This window comes from Acinonyx jubatus, chromosome E2, assembly GCF_027475565.1.
Source record: "Acinonyx jubatus isolate Ajub_Pintada_27869175 chromosome E2, VMU_Ajub_asm_v1.0, whole genome shotgun sequence".
Classification (NCBI taxonomy): Eukaryota; Metazoa; Chordata; class Mammalia; order Carnivora; family Felidae; genus Acinonyx; species Acinonyx jubatus.
This window is the reverse complement of record NC_069396.1, coordinates 47398594-47416444: the sequence shown is the minus strand read 5'-3', so window position 1 is coordinate 47416444 and position 17851 is coordinate 47398594. Positions and strand designations below refer to the sequence as shown.

Below are 17851 nucleotides of genomic sequence, written 5' to 3'. Positions count from 1 at the left end.
TTTGAATCTAAAAATTTTAGGAGCAATGAAACTTAAAACCTGACCCCTTTTAAATCATTTATGATTACAACTACCAGAGACTTACAAATACAGAAAACCAGTCTTTACAGTCTTAGAATTTGAGAAGCTTAGACTTTTAAGTCTTTAAGCATGAGTTTAAACTTAAAAGTCTTCAATATGGGGGCGCCTGGGTGGCGCAGTCGGTTGGGCGTCCGACTTCAGCCAGGTCACGATCTCGCGGTCCGGGAGTTCGAGCCCCGCGTCAGGCTCTGGGCTGATGGCTCAGAGCCTGGAGCCTGTTTCCCATTCTGTGTCTCCCTCTCTCTCTGCCCCTCCCCCGTTCATGCTCTGTCTCTCTCTGTCCCAAAAATAAATAAACGTTGAAAAAAAAATTATAAAAAAGTCTTCAATATGTAGAAATTTAACTTCTGTATCACAGAGTCTTAGAATTTTAGAAACATATATATTTTTTATTATACAAACCTCAGCACTTGGAAGTTTACAATTATATAGCTTAATGTCCTAGAACTTTCAAATCTGTACTTTTTTCTCCTCCTGTTCCCCTCACTGTCCACTCCAACCGCACTGGCCTCCTCCGTGTTATTTCTCTAACACACCAGGCGCCCTCTTGCCCCAGGAACTTTGCTTTGGCTATTTCCTCTCCCAGATACCCACTTAGTTTACCCATCAGTTGTGTTTTCACAAAGGGAGAAAAGAAGAAGATAAAGACAGAAGGTAATTCGATTTCCTATCCCTCTCGTTTTCAGGATAAAAATAATCCCCACACGGAATTCAATCTCAAGAACTTGGTCCTCACCACTCTCAACCTCTTCTTTGCGGGCACAGAGACTGTGAGCTCTACACTACGTTATGGATTGCTGCTAATGATGAAGCATCCTGAGGTGGAAGGTGAGGGTCCACTTGAACTGCTTACCTGGTGACTCCCACTCCCAACAGAGAAGAAGATGTACACTCAATACTTTATAACCCCATAGCTTTACACTCTTCACACTTCAGAATCTCAGGATATGGAATCTCACAATCTCTGGCTTGGAAGGCCATTTAATTGAATCTTCTACTTGGTGCCTATGTTAGTTTCCTATGGCTGTCATAATAAAATAAACAAAAACTATTATCTTAGAGTGCTGGAGTTCAGAAGTTCACACAGGTTTTCACTGGGCCAAACCAAGGTAAAATCAGATTCCTTGCTTTTTTCAGCTCTGAGAGCTGTATTTCTTGCATTCCTGGGCTCATGACCCTTCCTCCATCTTCAAAGTCAGTAGCATAGCATCTTCAGATCTCTCTGCCTCAGTTGTCCTATCTTCTTCTCTGACTCTGACCCTTCTGCTTCCCTCTTATACGGACACTTGTGATTATATTTAGGGCCAACCTGAATAATCCAGGATAATCACCACATCTCAAGATCCTTAACTTAATGATGTCTTCAAAGTCTTTTTTGTCCTATGTGGTAACATGCATGGGTTCCAGGGATTAAGAGGTAGATATATTTGATGGACATTATTTAGCTGACTATAGTGCCAGAATCAGACAGACTCCATCTCCAACAAATTGCAATCTGGTCTGGTTGGGTAACTCTAGCAATGAGGAACTTATTCCTTGCTTAAGGAAAACCCCTAATTTTGGCCTCTCTCCCTTCTAATGCAGTTCAAAACAAGCCAAAAAATTTTTTTCCTCATTATAGATGATGGGAGAGATTAACTTGATTCCACTCAAACTTTTCTAGTCTCTCTCCTCCATTGTCCTAGTCATGTTTTACTAATCTAAACAATCACATATTTAATGGACACCTGCTATGTGCTAGGTGCTGTTCTAGTTACTTGCATACTGGATTTTATGTAAATTTTACAACTCTGTGAACTTGGACCATCACACCCATTTGGAAGATGAAGAAACAGGCTCAGAAGGTAAAGCCATTTGCCTCAAGGTCACTCATCCAGGAGGTGCAGGGAGGGGTAACTGCACCAATAGTGTTCTTAATTCCTGTTACATAATTGCTGTCACTTGCTTCCATCTTATCCTCGTTATGTATTGTACTTTTTTCCCAGTCTGTCAAAAGTCTGTGTATGAAAGCCTATCTGGGATGGGGACACTGACCTGCTCATTCGTGCTTTCAAGATAAATACCAAACATCCCAGTGGGCACTCAAGGCTCCAGGCTGTGTGCCTCCCAATGGTCTGACGAGTATTTATTAACCCCACCAATGTGTCAGGTGTTAAGAATAAAGGGGCAATGCAAACACGCATGGTTGGCTCCCTCAGGGTCCACAGGTATTAAAGATACAAACCCATAGCCTAGCCTTGGCTTTTAGAAACACGCCCTGTGTCCTTGTCTGCTTTGTTTTCTGGCCCCTTCTAGCCAAGATCCATGAAGAGATTGACCAGGTGATTGGACCACACCGAATCCCAAGTGTGGATGACCGAGCCAAGATGCCCTACACAGACGCTGTGATCCATGAGATACAGAGACTGACAGATATCGTACCCATGGGTGTCCCCCATAATGTCATCCGGGACACTCATTTCCGAGGCTACCTTCTGCCCAAGGTGGAGTTGGGTTCATTGTTACCCTTTCTTCCTCTGCCCCACCCGTCTCTCCCCCTGGTACCCCGCTCGCATCCTCCAACACTGATTTCTCATAACTTTCCATTTTCATCCCAGGGCACCGATGTGTTCCCTCTACTTGGCTCTGTCCTCAAAGACCCCAAATACTTCCGCAACCCAGATGCCTTCTATCCCCAACACTTCCTGGATGAGCAAGGCCGCTTCAAGAAGAATGAAGCCTTTGTACCTTTTTCCTCTGGTAGGTTTCTATGGCCTGAGTTCACCCCAGGAACATGCTAGATGTGCCCCCCCAACCATTGGTCTGTATTTGACATTCAAGTCTGAATGGAAGTTGAATGCTATTTCCCAGAATCCCAGAATCTTGGAATCATAGGATATTAAAAGCATTGACTCTGATAATTAGAAAAGGAGTAGCACTAAACAGAGGTCAGCAAACTCTTTTTGTTAAGGATGGAATAGAAAATATTTTAGTTTTTACCAGCCATATTGCATCTGTCTGAACTATACAGTCTGAACTACTCAACTGCCCCACTGTCCTGCAGAAGTGATCACGGACAGTACAAAAATGCATGAGAAAGTCTGTGATGCCAAAAACCTTTATTTATGAAATTTGAATAGGCATAGAAATTTAAATTTCATTGAATTCACATGTCACAGAATGTTACCTTTCTTTTGATTGTTTCAACCATTTAAAATGTGAAAATCATTCTTAATTTTCTTAAAGTATATTTTTTAAATTTTTTAATGTTTATTTATTTTTGAGAGACAGAGAGTGACAGAGCATGAGCATGGGTGGGGCAGAGAGAGAGGCACACACAGAATCCAAAGCAGGCTCCAGACTCTGAGCTGTCAGCACAGAGCCTGATGCAGGGCTCGAACTCACAGGCTGCAAGATCATGACCTGAGCCAAAGTCAGACGCTTAACCGACTGAGCCACCCAGGTGCCCCTGCATTCTTAGTTTTCTTAAAGAACAAATATTCAGTTGAGTGAATTTGAATATATAATTGGATTTATTAAGTGATTTGTAGAAATGGAAGGTCTTTATAGGAAGGAGGGTGGCCAAGAAGTTATTAGCAAAGGAAAAGAAAGGATTGTTTCAGGCAAGGTCACCTTCCCCTAGGGGAAAAGCAGGGGGCCTTATTAGATGAATTACCTCATTTTCCTTTGGGGGATGGAGAGGGTACATGTGACAGCTCACCTCATTGGAGTTGATCAAACAATTCCTAACTGGTTAAGACTCCATTTCAGGAGGGGAGGTTGAAACTGCCATTAGGTTAGATATTGAGCCTGGTTTGATGACTTGGCCTAACATAAGTGATTCCATTTGGGGCCTGTGGTTTTCTTTTTAATAGTTTACAGGCAGTACAAAAATAGGCAGCAGGTGGTTTTGCCTAATGAACAGTAGCTTGTGACCCATGACATACTAGCTTAGAATAGTATTTTAAGTATAAACCACATTGAACCTGGAGTCAGTGCTGTGGTTAGGAAAGAGGACCCCACCCCATCATTTACAAATGGTAGAATCATAGGGCACCTGGGTGGTTCAGTTGGTTGAGCTTCCAACTCTGGATTTTGGCTCAGGTCATGATCCCAGGGTCTTGGGATATAGCCCAGCCACTGGCTCTGCGCTGAAGGTAGAGCCTGCTTAAGAGCCACCCCCCCCCCCCCGCTCTCCCCTCTACCTTTCCCCAGCTTATGGTTGTGTTCTCTCCCTAAAAAAAAAAAATAATCTCATAGTTCTCATAATCTCATAGTTCGTGAGTTCAAGCCCCACACTGGGCTCTGTGCTGACAGCTCAGAGCCTGGAGCCTGCTTGGGATTCTGTGCCTCCCTCTCTCTCTCCCCCTCCCTCGCTCACTTGCACGTGCTCTCTTTCTCTCTAAAAAATTAAAAAGAAAAATATTTAAAATGGAGATTCATTTCTCCAAACTATTCGAAGAGTGACCAACAAATACTAAGCACTCTTTAAGTGTGAGCTTTCTTTTCAAAAATTTTTTTCCTCACTAGTATCTGGCACCTAGTAGGCATTTGATAAAGCTTTGAGAAATTGAAATGCACAGAATCTTCAAATTCAAGGATTTTTTAGAACCATTCCATCTTGGGATCTGGTGGAATCAAACCATCAGAGAAGTAGCTGCCACGTGTTGAGCCCCCTTATAAATGGCAAATCCAAGCTGAGCACTCTCTGTAAGAGTCTTTATAATAACCCCACAAAGTAGGTATTATGACCCCAGGGATGCTGAGCAGGGTCAGAAGGGTGATGGGGCCAGAAAGCTCCCCACACCCTTATCATCCCAGTGCAGATATGAGCCGACTTCTCACCCTCCCCTGTGCCCACAGGAAAGCGCATCTGCCTGGGCGAGGCCATGGCCCGCATGGAACTCTTTCTGTACTTCACCTCCATCCTTCAGAACTTCTCTTTACACCCGCTGGTGCCGCCGGATGACATAGATATCACACCCAGGGTCTCAGGCTTTGGCAACATCCCTCCGACCTATGAGCTCTGCCTCAAAGCCCGCTGAGCGCCCCCTATTGGGCGCGAAAGGAACCGTGGGAGAACACAGCTCTTTCCACCGGTACAGGTGCACCACCTCATCTCTAAATTCTCCCAACAGCTCTAAGAGAAGGTACTATTCCTACTGTCATGGCTCTGCAGGTCAGTGAGGGTCACCTGCAAATATTGAGCTGTGTATCGGCTGCATCCAGTAGAAAAGCAATGCGCTGTCCCAGATTTCAGCAACAACCTGGAGTATTTGCATTCTCACGTTCCCCTCCACCCGCATTTCCCATCTCCACCAAATTCTTGCTGTAGATTCTATGTCTTCATGTGTAGGTGTGCACTGATAGTGACCCAAATGTAGTTCACCAATCTTCTCCCTGATTATCATCTCCCACATAAAATAAAATAAAATAAAATAAAATAAAATAAAATAAAATAAAATAAATGCAGCCAGAGTATCAAGACTGTTGTGTGTAGCAGGCTTCTTGTGTGTTGTGTGTGCTATCACTGTAGGACTTCGAAAACAACTTAAAATGACATTTTAGACATCCCTGTTATTCTTTTAATGTTTATTTCTTTATTTTTGAGAGGCAAGCGGGGTAGAAGGAGGGAGAGGAGCAAAGAGAGAGGGAGAGAGAGGATCCCAAGCAAGATCCGCACTGTCATCGCAGAGCCGGACCCGGGGCTTGATCCAACAGTGAGATCATGACCTGAGCTGAAATTAAGAGTTGGAGGCTTAACTGATTGAGCCACCCAGGGGCCCTCAAGACATCCCTGTTACTAATTATCCTTCCTAGCAGTCAACCACCAGGGATTTCCCACTTGATGGTTCACCCCCTTAATACTCCATGTTCAACCGTCTTGCTGGCTCCTTGACCCCACCTCCATCAATCTTCTCTCCCTCTAAACCTGCCTTCCTGGTCTAGAAGGAACTTCTTTCACAAGTCCCAGTTCCAAATTCTCCTCATTCCATTTTGATGAATAGTTCAGCCACCCTGACTTCTATTATTCTATTTCCAAACTCCATCAACATGCTTGCTGGATGAAAGCTTTCCTTCATATTTCATTTTACTCAACCAATGTTTATTGAATATGCAACATGTGCCAGTACCTTCTTCAGGTACTTGGGATCCATCAGTGAACAAAACACACCCAAACTCCTGTCCTGGTGGAGTTTCATTCTAGTGGGAGAGGTAGACAATGAAGAATAAACATAACCAATGAGTAAATGATACAGCATGTTAGAACAGCACAGATTCCAAGTTTGGGATTATAATCAGGCCAGGGTAGGTCTCACAAGGTGTTGGAGGAGCAAGTTATGCAGGTATCTGGGAATAAGTGTTTCTGGCAAGGAGATTAAAAACAGCAGAGTGGTAAGGTGGGAGGCTGTGCATGTGTGTTCTAGAATCCGCAAAGAGACTGTAGTTGGAGTGGAGGAGGGAGGGAGGGAGTAGGGGTAAATGGGAAGAGGGCAGGGCATGAAAAGGCCAGATTGTGTGGAGTCTCACGGACCTCAATAAGGACCTGGGCTTTTAGTCTGAGTGAGATAATGGTTCCTGGTGAGCATAGGGTGGCACACACTGACGTTTTTTTGGTAATTTCTAAAAATGTTTATTTATTTTTGAGAGAAAGAGAGAGAGTGCGAGCAAGGGAGGGGCAGAGAGAGAGGGAGACACAGAATCCAAAGCGGGCTCCAGGCTCCAAGCTGTCAGCACAGAGCCCGACGCAGGGCTCAAACCCAAACCGCAAGATCATGACCTGAGCTGAAGTCAAATGCTCAACTGACTGAGCCACCCAGGCGCCCCCATACACTGACTTATTTTAAAAGCAAACTCTAGCTGATGCATGAAGAATAGATTTAGGGAGGGATAGCAGAAATACCAGTTGTGCAAGCGGGGAAAAGTAGGTGGATTTGGAATCTGCTATGAAGATAGAACTGGCAGGGTTTGCTGATTAATTGGAGGCAGGGTGGGAGACATAGAGGGTCAGGGATGAGACCTCATTCTTTGGAATCTCTCTCTTAACCTCATGTGTCCCAGGCACATGAGTCCCCATAATGGTTGGTTTTGTAATTTTAGGGAACATGAACAGATTTTGGCTACTTAAGTATATAGGGCTGCTGGCTGCTGTAAGTTTATCAATAAGTGCATATTATTTTCTGAATTCTGGAGACACAGGCTCAGACTGTGAGTAGGAAAAAAAAAAAAGAGTTAACAGCCAGGGGCTGCTGCCTCCATTGTCCCCCCAATGACACCTGCAACCCTGGCACTGGACCACTGCCATGGGACTCTTGACCCATTGGCACCACTGTGGACAACTTCCTGATGGTATTTGTGATTTTGTGTTACTTCCTCATGATTCAGAGTTCCAGGCAGGACTATCCAGTAAGTCACATGTTAAAGCTTTAGAGCTCAGGGTTTGGTGAGGAAGAATAAATGGCTCTTCCATCTGCTGTGATGGATGGCAAAACCTTGCTCCTCACCAAGAATTTCAGAATAGGGAATTTTCCAAAAACTGGAAGGGATTTTGAGATGGGGTGAGCCAGAAACAACAAACGTCATTCTTATGTACACAATATGTCCATTGGGTGTTCTGGGAAGCAGAGGATGGGTAAGCATTTCACAGAGGGGTAATGCCTGTGAATGATTAGAGAGAGAAGAAACAGAATGGGTCAGGAAGGTCTTCAAATCCAGGTGTTGATGTGACACCTGCGAATGAAAAAAGAATGTATGAAAAAAATTGGGCAGGAAGAGACCCAGATCTCCACACAAAACTGACAGAGTCTCATTCCATCAAAAAAAGTACATCGAGGGGCACTTGAGTGGCTCAATCAGTTAAGCACTACAGTGTAGAGCCTGCTTGGGATTCTCTATCTCCTGTCTCTGTCTCTGTCTCTGTCTCTCTCAAAAATAAATAAGTAAACTAAAAAAAAAAAAAAAAAAAAAAAAAAAAAAAAAACCAGACACATTCCTATCCTCAGTCCTGCACATGGTTGGGATCTGCTGACACTAAGGTGACCAGGATAGAGTCACAGACCACATGGCTCATAGTCCAGCACATTAATTACTGGTATCAAGGAAGACCAGTAATATATGGGTTTCATCTAACAAAGACCAAAACCAGAGTTACATAACAGAAAGATGATAGACACAGAAGGAAAAGCTAGGCATTAGGGGAATATGGACTTCATTTTCCTTTTCTTGAATGGGCTGCTGATGAGCTGGCCACTATCAGAGGCTAGTTCTGCCCTTGAGCAGTTAGATGGGTCATCAATAAAAGCAAATGAATTCTTTATGGATTGTCCAGAAGCTCTTGAGACTTTAACTCTGTAGTGTGTGAAAAGCCCTCTCTATCCATATCCATCATTGTCCTTAACACCTTCATGTTTGGTTTTTATCATTTCTTTACCAAAATTTCCCACACTGCTCCCTCATGAGACACATATAGTGTCATTCTTTTCAAAATTTGCCAATTTAATGATCAAGTAAAGGCAACATGCTATGAGTTTAGGTTTTTGTTTCTTTGATTAGTAATGAGACAGGACTTTTGTGTGTTCATCCTTGCATTTCTACTTTTCTGAGTTATCAGTTTCTATCTCTGACCCATGTACCTACTCTATATTCAGAATTTGGGTTTTGGGTAAAGAGATTTTCATGATGCATTTTCCCTTGAATTCAGATTTCTTAAATAATTTATTACTTATGAAGTCAAATTCTTTCTATTTTTTGTGATTTGTCTAATTATCTCTAGTTTTAGAAACATCTTCTCATTGGAGCACCTGGGTGACTCAGTCAGTTAAGTGCCTGACTCTTGATTTCAGCTCAGGTCATGATCTTGCGACATCAGGCTCTGTGCACTGATCGTGGAACCTGCTTGGGATTCTCTCTATCCCTCTCCTTCTCTGCCCTTCCTCTGCTCTCTCTCTCTCTCTCTCTCTCAAAAAATAAATAAACTAATAAAAATTTTTCAAAAAAAGAAACGTCTTCTCTGTACATACCTTTCGACCCAACAATTATACTTCAGAAAAGCATGCAGAGATGGAAACACAGGGATGTTTATTTCAACTGTGTTTAGAAAGACAAAAATAAGATAAATAATCCACATGTGCATTGTCTAGCAGAGCAGCATGCATTGGTTATCAATCCCAAGAGAGCAGAACCACCATGCACTGGCTACCAATCCCAGGAGAGGACACCAACTACGTGGAGGGTAGGAAAAATCATCACCATGACAACCACCAGAAATAGAAATCCAAACATTTTGCCCACCGCATCTTGGTGTCAGAGTTGCCAAGGAAAATACAGCATAGTCAAGTACTGGATGGAACAATGATGAATTGACATTGAGAAGAGATGGCAAGATCAGCTTTAATAGTGCTTATTCGTCCCCCATAGTCTTTTCTAGCAGTGATACAGGGCAATTCAGCTCTAGTGCACCTCTCTTTTGCCACATGGAAGGACCTTGTCCCCATCCCATGGGAATAGACATAGCACTGGCATTGGTCAGGTGCTATATGATACACATGCTTAAGCAGAACAGAGGGGTACTCACTGAGCTTAAACATGGAAAGATAGGGTGGCTCAGTCAGTTAAACGTCCGACTTCAGCTCAGGTCATGATCTTGTAGTTCGTAAGTTTGAGCCCTACGTCAGGCTCTGTGCTGACAGCTCAGAGCCTGGAGCCTGCTTTGGATTCTGTGTCTCCCTCTCTCTGCCCCTCCCGCGCTTGCACTCTGTCTCTCTCTGTCTCTCAAAAATAAATAAACATTAAAATTTTTTTTTTCATTTTAAACTTCCAGTGTTTCTCTCTAGCCCCTGACATCTTTCTGCCCATCTCCTTGGGATTAGCAGAAAAAGCCATAATGCAGAGAGGGATAAAATGTTGACCTTATGGGGCACCTGGGTAACTCAGTCAATTAAGTGTCTCACTCTTGATTTCAGCTCAGGTCATGATCTCACGATTCATGAGATTGAGCCCTGAGTTGGGCTCTGTGCTGACAGCATGGAGCCTGCTTGGGATTCTCTCTCTCCCTCACTCTCTGCCCCTCCCCCACTTGCACATGCTCTCTCTCTTTCTCTCTCTCTTTCAAAGTAAATAAATAAACTTTAAAAAATGTTGACCTTGCTAATTCTGAAATTACAGGAAGTGCAAACTACTTTGTGTGCATTTCCCCAAGATTTTAAAATCCCCTCTCTCTGACTTACCTTAACAGCAAGGCTGACTCAGACTTGAAATCTGGTCAGAAATTGTGGAAATTCTCAAATGCAGGCCAACTCCGAAAGGTGTCCCAAAAGACCAAACTCCTTAAAAGAGCCCAAAGCCATGCTCTCAAAACCGAGTGTGAACTTCATGTAAGGATTAAAGTGTATGTATCACTAGCTATTGAAGCTGTATGTGAACTGATTTCACTCAAACCAGCCTGTTGTTGTTCCTCTTACTATTTCCAACGCCTGCCTGGTAGGCTACCATATGGTCTAGTGATTAAAAGATGGAGCCCTTTGAACAGGCAGACTTGATTCCTTAGCTCTGCAACTTCTGAGTTGGTGATCTCAGCTTCTTCACTTGAAAGCTGTAAAGAATAACATAACCAGGGGCACCCGGGTGGCTCAGTCAGTTAAGCATCTGACTTCAGCTCAGGTCATGATCTCACGGCTTGTGAGTTCAAGCCCTACGTCGGGCTCTATGCTGACAACTCAGAGCCTGGAGCCTGCTTTGGATTCTGTCTCCCTCTCTCTCTGCCCCTCCCCTGCTCATGCTCTGTGTGTGTGTGTCTCAAAAATAAATAAACATTAAAAAATTTAAAAAAGAATAACATACCCTATCTCACAGAGCTGTTGCTAAAATCTCACTTAGCATAGTTCTCGCATGGCATTTGATAATCATTAGCTATAATAATAAATATGGCCATTATTATTATCTGCTGGCTTGTTATAACACCATTTATTTCCTTCCTGCTTCCATGACCCTTTCCCCAAATGGGTTTCTGAGCAGAATGTCTTTGACCTAAATTCCTGGACACATTTAGAATGTAACCACACAGGGTCAGAGCTGGACCGTTTGCTTGACTGCTATATCCTCAACCACTGAAACAGCACCTGGCACATAGTCAGTGTCCTATTAATATTTGCTTCATACATAAACTGCTTGTCCAAATTTTCTGTCCATTTCCCAATCTTATTCAAAACAGGCTCTCCTCTCAAGAGCACAGCTTTCCCTAACACTCTCTCCAATGAAGGTGACACATTTGACCACCTCTGATGAGTCTCACGGTCAGAAGGTAGGTCAATACCTCTTGCTTCTCAAAACCACAGACATCTTTGAACATGGACATAATAGGTGCTTCTAAATCTCCTCATAAATTCCAACACTATGAACATGTCAGGCTCAATCTCCATCAATTGCCTTTTCTCTTGAGTATGGTCATATATTCCTGTATCTTCCTATGCCCATATATTTTGGATTTTATCCTGGATATGACAAGTAATATACTATAAAGACTCTGGATTCTCTAATGTTCTACTGAAGAATATTAATCTCTTTCGTTTTGTTTCAGGGAGCAGTTAACTTGACTGAACTCAAATGCACAGCTCTGAAATCTCTTTTAAGTTCTTTTAACCTCACCTGCCACCTCGGGGAGTTTCCGAGCACCTAAGCACTTCAACAAACAGTCAGACATGTGGGCAGAGTTTTTACAGATTTGGGGCTCCCCAACTCCAGCTCTCACCTTTTGGAGACCCTATCACCGCTGCCACCAGGCTCTGTAGTCACTCTGCATTCTGTCCTCTAGTCCTTCAACTCAGAAAACTTAACAAAGCTTCTGCCTGGGTTCCAGCCATCCTCAAGGCACTGTCCCCACCTGCCTCAAGCCAAAAGCTTTAATCACTGGAAATTCCTTTCTTTTGACCTCATTCAGTATCTGCCTGCTTTGATCCACTCTCCAGTGATGTCAGGGAATCATTTGTTGTTGTTGTTGTTGCTGCTGCTGCTGCTGCTGCTGTTTTTAACATTTTATTTGGAGTTGGTGGCTGTTATTTTCAGGATGCTTGATCCAGTAGGAGCTACTTAACCATGACCAGAGTCAGAAACTCCCCACAGCACCTCTAGAGTATAGCCCTCCACCCTCTTAGGAAAACCCTTTCCTTTTTTTTAATCTGTCTCCTTTGGCCCTGTCTTCTCTCAAACCTTCTCCCTCTCTCTCCTCCAAGAGCAGCCCTGCTCCTGCAAGAAGGCATGAGAGTGGCCTTTGGCAAGAGCTGTCCCAGCAACCAGACAGAAAGCACCTTGACTTTCTCCTTCTCCTTGGCCTTCCCTTGATGCCATTTCAGCCACACTCCCGCAGCCCACCCTGATCCTGACTGCCATCTGAAACCTGAACACAAACACTTCAGTCTCTGATCAAACACCTTGTTCTACTCATTCCCCCCTTCACTGTGTGACACTGGTTACTGGTGTTTTGGTTAATGTCCCAAAGAAGCAAACACAGCTGAAGGTCAAGCCTCCCTCCTATTGAAAGACCGGTTTTACTTTTATTTCCTTTTGAACATTTGAAATCTTTTAGGCTTACAAGGAAGTTTTCAAACCACAGGATTATCAGCAACAATTTGCTGATGTCTCAAAAAGAAAAAAGGCGGGGCTTGGCAGCCCAGAGTGGGGTTAAGAGCATGAAATCTAGAGTCAATGCAAGGCCAGGCCCAGGCTCTACCCTGATCATCCGTGGAGCCCCAAACAACTCATTTCCACTTCTTTGGGCCTTACTTAACTCATCTGCAAACTGGCCATGATAAACCCAACCTCACAGGCTTGCAGTGAGGACTTGAATAAGATGCCCATAGAGAGCTTCACAGGGTCAGATCATAGGCTCACGGAATGCTATCATTGTCAGCAGTACTAGCATTTAGATTTAAACCAAGAAGGGGCACCTGGTGGCTCAATCTGTTAAGTGTCCGACTTTGGCTCAGGACATGATCTCTCAGTTCATGAATTTGAGCTCCATGTTGGGCTCTGTGCTGACAGCTCGGCCCTAGAGCCTGCTTCGGATTCTGTGTCTCCCTCTCTGTTTGCCCCCCCACCCCCCGACAGATACCTCATGCTCTGTCTCTCTCTCTGTCTCTCAAAAACAAACATTAAAAAGATAAATTTAAACCAAGAAGGCTTACCTAAAATTCTCATTTGGAAATCCTTTGAAACTAGTGAGACGTGGTTCATTTATCACCTCTGTGAATGTAGTAAATTGTAGTAAATGCTATGAACTGTTTTCATTAAAAGGGTTAATTTTTTAGATAAGTATTTTCTTGATTTATTTACTTACATATATGCATATACATATATACATATATCCACATACATATAAATGTATATACGCATGTATGTATATGTATAAATGTATATATACATATAAACTGTACACCCAGTGTGGGGCTTGAAATCACAACCCCAAGATCAAGAGCCATACGCTCTACTGACTGAAAGAGCCAAGGTGCCCCTCTACTTCAATTAAACAAAAAATCTCATTTGGGAGAGGGTCATAGATTTCAGGCACACTTGTGACCATGAGCCAGCTTTTTCTGGAGTTTGGGTCAGGCTGGGGGTAGAGGACAGAAAGTTGATTGATGAGGATGGCAGAGGGAGCAGGGGGTGTAGCGGTTACAGATGTCTGCTCTGTCCCACCATCTCACACGGCCAAGCCTGGCTTGTGAGGCTCTCTCTGCCCTGCCCTCCTCTCCTCCCCCACCTGTGAGCTCACCCTGCAAGACCCAGTTCAAACGACACCGCCTCTAGGAAGCACTCCCAATCCTCAACCCCAAGTAGTAAATTATCACAAATAATTATTAATGAATACTAATGGGATCATTGAAGATTTTGGTTTATCCGGATCTGCTCTCTCACCAGGCTAAGAAATCCCTAGAAGCAGGGATTGTGCCCGGTTCCCCAACGTGTCTCCTGCCTCAAACCTGCTCCTGATCTGTGTCCCCAAACCAATACATGGCACTCCCACCTACCCCCACACTGGGCTCTACCCCACCTTACCCCACACAACCACCGCATAACCAAGGAAGAATTCGTTTGTCCTTCCATATCTTTCTCCAGCCCATGCCTCCTCCCCATGCTCATGGCCCTGTCCTCTGTCACCTGGAGCCTATAGAAGCTACTTCTATGTCTCTCCATCTGTAGTCTCAGCTTCTCCAACAATCTGAACAATCCCTCTGAAACACAAATTTAACCATCTTCTTCCCCTGCCTACACCCCTTCTGGGGCTCCCCATCATCTTAGGACACGGTCCAGCTCCCCACCAAGTCACATAAGGTCCAGCAGGTCTGACCCCTGCTGATGGCTACAGCCTCATCAGTGCGCAGGGCCCCAGATCCTTCCACCCTAACAGCACCTGACCATGCTCCACTGCCTTGGCACTTGGATTCCTCTGCCCAGAATTCTCCCTCTCTACTCTCCCTATCCTGCCCTGAAAAATCCCTACTTTGCCCTCAGGTGACTCAGCCTGAGTTGACAAGGTTGAAACAGGTACCACTTCTGGGCCCCTACAGAGACCTGTGCCACCCAATCCTGCCCTGATCCCTCTGTCTGTCTCCCCCAACCTTGCCCTGACTCCTCTGTCTCCCCCATCCCCACCATGACTCCTCTGTCTGTGACTTCTCACCCCAGCCCTGTGTGTTCTGAGCTTCACTGACTTGTAGCTTCTCTGTCTCCCTTGTGGCATGACAGCTTCATGAGGGTGGGGCACAGTCTGTCTTGGTCACCTTAGTGTCCTCAGCATCCCTCAGCACAGGCGTCATGGAGTGGTGAGTTGACTGAGCACTGGTTGGATGACTGTCTGGAAATATTTTAATATGTTTTTAAGATGTTTATTCATTTTTGAGAGAGAGAGAGAGAGAGAGAGAACTAGTGGGGGAGGAGCAGAGAGAGGGGTAGACACGGAATGGGAAGCAGGCTCCAGGCTCTGAGCTGTCAGCAGAGTCCGACATGAGGCTGGAACCCACGAACAGCGAGAACATGAACTGAGACCAAGTCGGACACTTACCCGACTGAGCCACGCAAGCACCCCTGGATGACTGTCTTAAAAGTGTTGAATGGCTCAGGAGCCTGAGGGAGACTATGGGAGAGAATTTTCTGAGTGGATATTTGAGTTCATGCAATAGGAGTTGACCCACCTCAGAATGCTCTCAGGACACACGCGTCCGATGCAGGCTTTTTCTGCTGAGTGTAACCCTTGACAACTGAGCGAGGCAATACCCTGAAAAATAAGGGAATCAGCTGGTATTTAGAGAAGGGAGACAGAGCCGGGTCAGCATTGTTTGAATGCAAACACAGACAGGCACAAGCAGATCTCAGACATGTGTACACAACGTGACCCACGTGCCTACACACTGTGCCCGAATACACACACACGTGTCCATCCACATGCCCATACCCAGTCACCAGTAGTACGTGCACATACACCATTAGCACACAGTCAGACATGAGGGTGCACACACAGACATATGTGTAGACATCCCTTAACAGGCATACCCCAAAGCATGTACTCAGTTACCCATAGACAGACAAGGGCTGGTGTGCATTCAGGCACACTGGTCTGCACACACACCCAAGGTCAATGTCGTATTATCAGCCCCAGGGGGGAAGGCTCAGCTGTGCCAAGGAAGGAAAGGCAGAGAGGTTCCCACAAGGCTTTCTCTCCCTTCCTCTTTTCCCAAAGAAGAAGTAATGAGAACTTTAGACCAGAAAAGATCAAATCCAGAAGGGGATTTAGAGAACCCCTTACTCATGTCCTTCATCCTGTGGAGTAATAGGAACAGCTACCATTCGTTGGCACTCACTGCCATGTACTTCACACGCATGAACCCATGACTCCTCTGAAAATAGGCTAAGAGGTGGGTCCTGTCATTGGCCCCATGAGACTCAGGTGAGGTGACCTGTTCAAGGTCCCACAACAAAGAAGGGACAAGGGATTCCAATCCAGAGCTTAATCATACTCTTAATTGTTAATATAGGCTTGGTTGGCTTTAGGGAAACTGATACCTGCCAAGCCTGTACTAATACCTCTCCCTTCATTAAAACCAAAAACATTCCCTGCCAAGGCACACACACACATACAATAAAACAAACCAACAAAAAAAGCACAACTCAACAACAACATTCCTCTTCTGCTTTGTTCTCTGCCCCTTGTTCCCTCCCCCATAGGACTCTGGCTCAGGGACCTAGAGCAACATACCAGTACTGAGAGTGCCAACCTCATGCACCTGCACTCCTCTAAGGTTAGGGCTGGCATCTGAGCAGGGGGTCCAGCTATCAGATGCTGCCTTGTGCCCATCGGGGCCTCTCTCAGGCCCACTGAAGACCAGTCCAGCACCCACATGGTGCTCATGTCAGAGTCTGCTGGGACCAACCCCAGAGCTGCATGATGCCACCCTGAAGCCACCCCGATGGCCAACTGGGCCTGCTCTCAGACCCTCCTGGCACCAGACATGGCTCTGTTAACGATCTCCTGATATCAAGTTCAGGGCCAACCTGTTTTCAATCCTAGTGTCTAGGATTGAAAACAGAGCCTGCCACTGTATCTCTGCGTCCAACACTGATGCTAGTCTCCACACCACCCATTGCTAAACTTGGTCTCCACTTGGCCTTCAGGGTGGGCTAGGCCAGTCAATGGATGAAGGAATGGACAGGGTTCAAATCCCAGATCCCTACCTGCCACCTGTGTGACTTCCAGCAGGTGGCTGCAGGGAGGCTTGTTCTTCTGAACAGCAAAATGAAGATGCTGTGACGGAACCCCACTGCCAGAAGGATTCCATGAGATCACAGTTTGCACACTGCTCCCCTTTGGTGAGCACCCTCTTGTTAAGGAAGAAGGTCACCGAGGAGAGGACAGCAGGGCCACCATCTGTCCTCACACCCACTTTCAGCATCCAGGGCCTGGCTCTCTCCTGACTCAGGAGTTTTCCCAAAGCTCTCCTGCTGTCATTCCCTTTGCCTGCTGCCGACCACCCTGCCCAATCCCCAATCACCCCTAGGGTACCTCACACACTCTCCCATCCCCCACCTTCTCTTCTCAAGTGCTCCCCTTCTACTGGCAGGGAATCCCAGCCCCAGAAAGGGGGAGTAAGCGTACAGTTCAGAGACACAGGAGCCCTTGCCCACCCTCTGTTGTCTGTCCTCAGTCTTCTCACTTACGAAATGGGAAACATCAGTATTGCTACTAGTACCAACAACCATGGAAATGATGAACCTAGCGAGCTCCCCTAGGGACTGGGTAGGACCGGTGTGGCTCTCTGTAAATTACACCCCTTGAGACAGTTGGGACTTTTTTGACAACATATTGGTGGATGTCATTACTTATTTCCAAGTCCTGCCCAGTCCCTCTGCCACTGAGACCATGAATTACTCTTCTTTCCTAAGGAAAGTTCTACTTGAATGTGGCTCTGGACTTCTACCCCTTTCCCAACCACAGACAGGCCATGACACTGATTCTGACCTTGCTCTGAGGTCCCAGTGAGGATTCTGGGCACCAGAGGTGACACTGTGTCCAAAGCAAAAGCAGGTCAAAGCCTGGGGCAGGTGCTTGCTCTTGATCCCTCTGGATTCCTGTATACTTCTCCCAGGAACCTCTATCACAGCCAGGGGTCACTCCAAGACCCCCAAATTCACTCCCTGGAATTTCCCCTCCTGAGAAAGACTTTTCATCATACATCCCTCCTCAGCAAGAAACCCCAAATCTTCAGCCACACATTCTGTCTCACTGCAACACCCTTAAACCCAG

At 45.3% G+C, this 17851-nt stretch overlaps 1 long non-coding RNA gene across 5 annotated transcripts in view; it reads right to left on the bottom strand.

The window, feature by feature from the left end:
* Positions 1-16850, bottom strand: part of LOC106979618 (uncharacterized) — a 50003-nt gene extending 33153 nt beyond the window's left edge. For 4 of the 5 annotated variants that reach the window (XR_008293644.1, XR_008293643.1, XR_008293645.1 and 1 more), the window contains exons 1-2: positions 16783-16850; positions 15246-15328 (exon numbers count right to left, since the gene is read on the bottom strand). This is a non-coding gene — a long non-coding RNA (uncharacterized LOC106979618). Of the gene's footprint in view, positions 1-9080; positions 9148-15245; positions 15329-16782 lie in introns of all 5 variants that reach the window. The other variant, XR_008293642.1, reaches the window with a different exon arrangement.
* Between the last annotated feature and the right edge of the window lie 1001 nt (positions 16851-17851).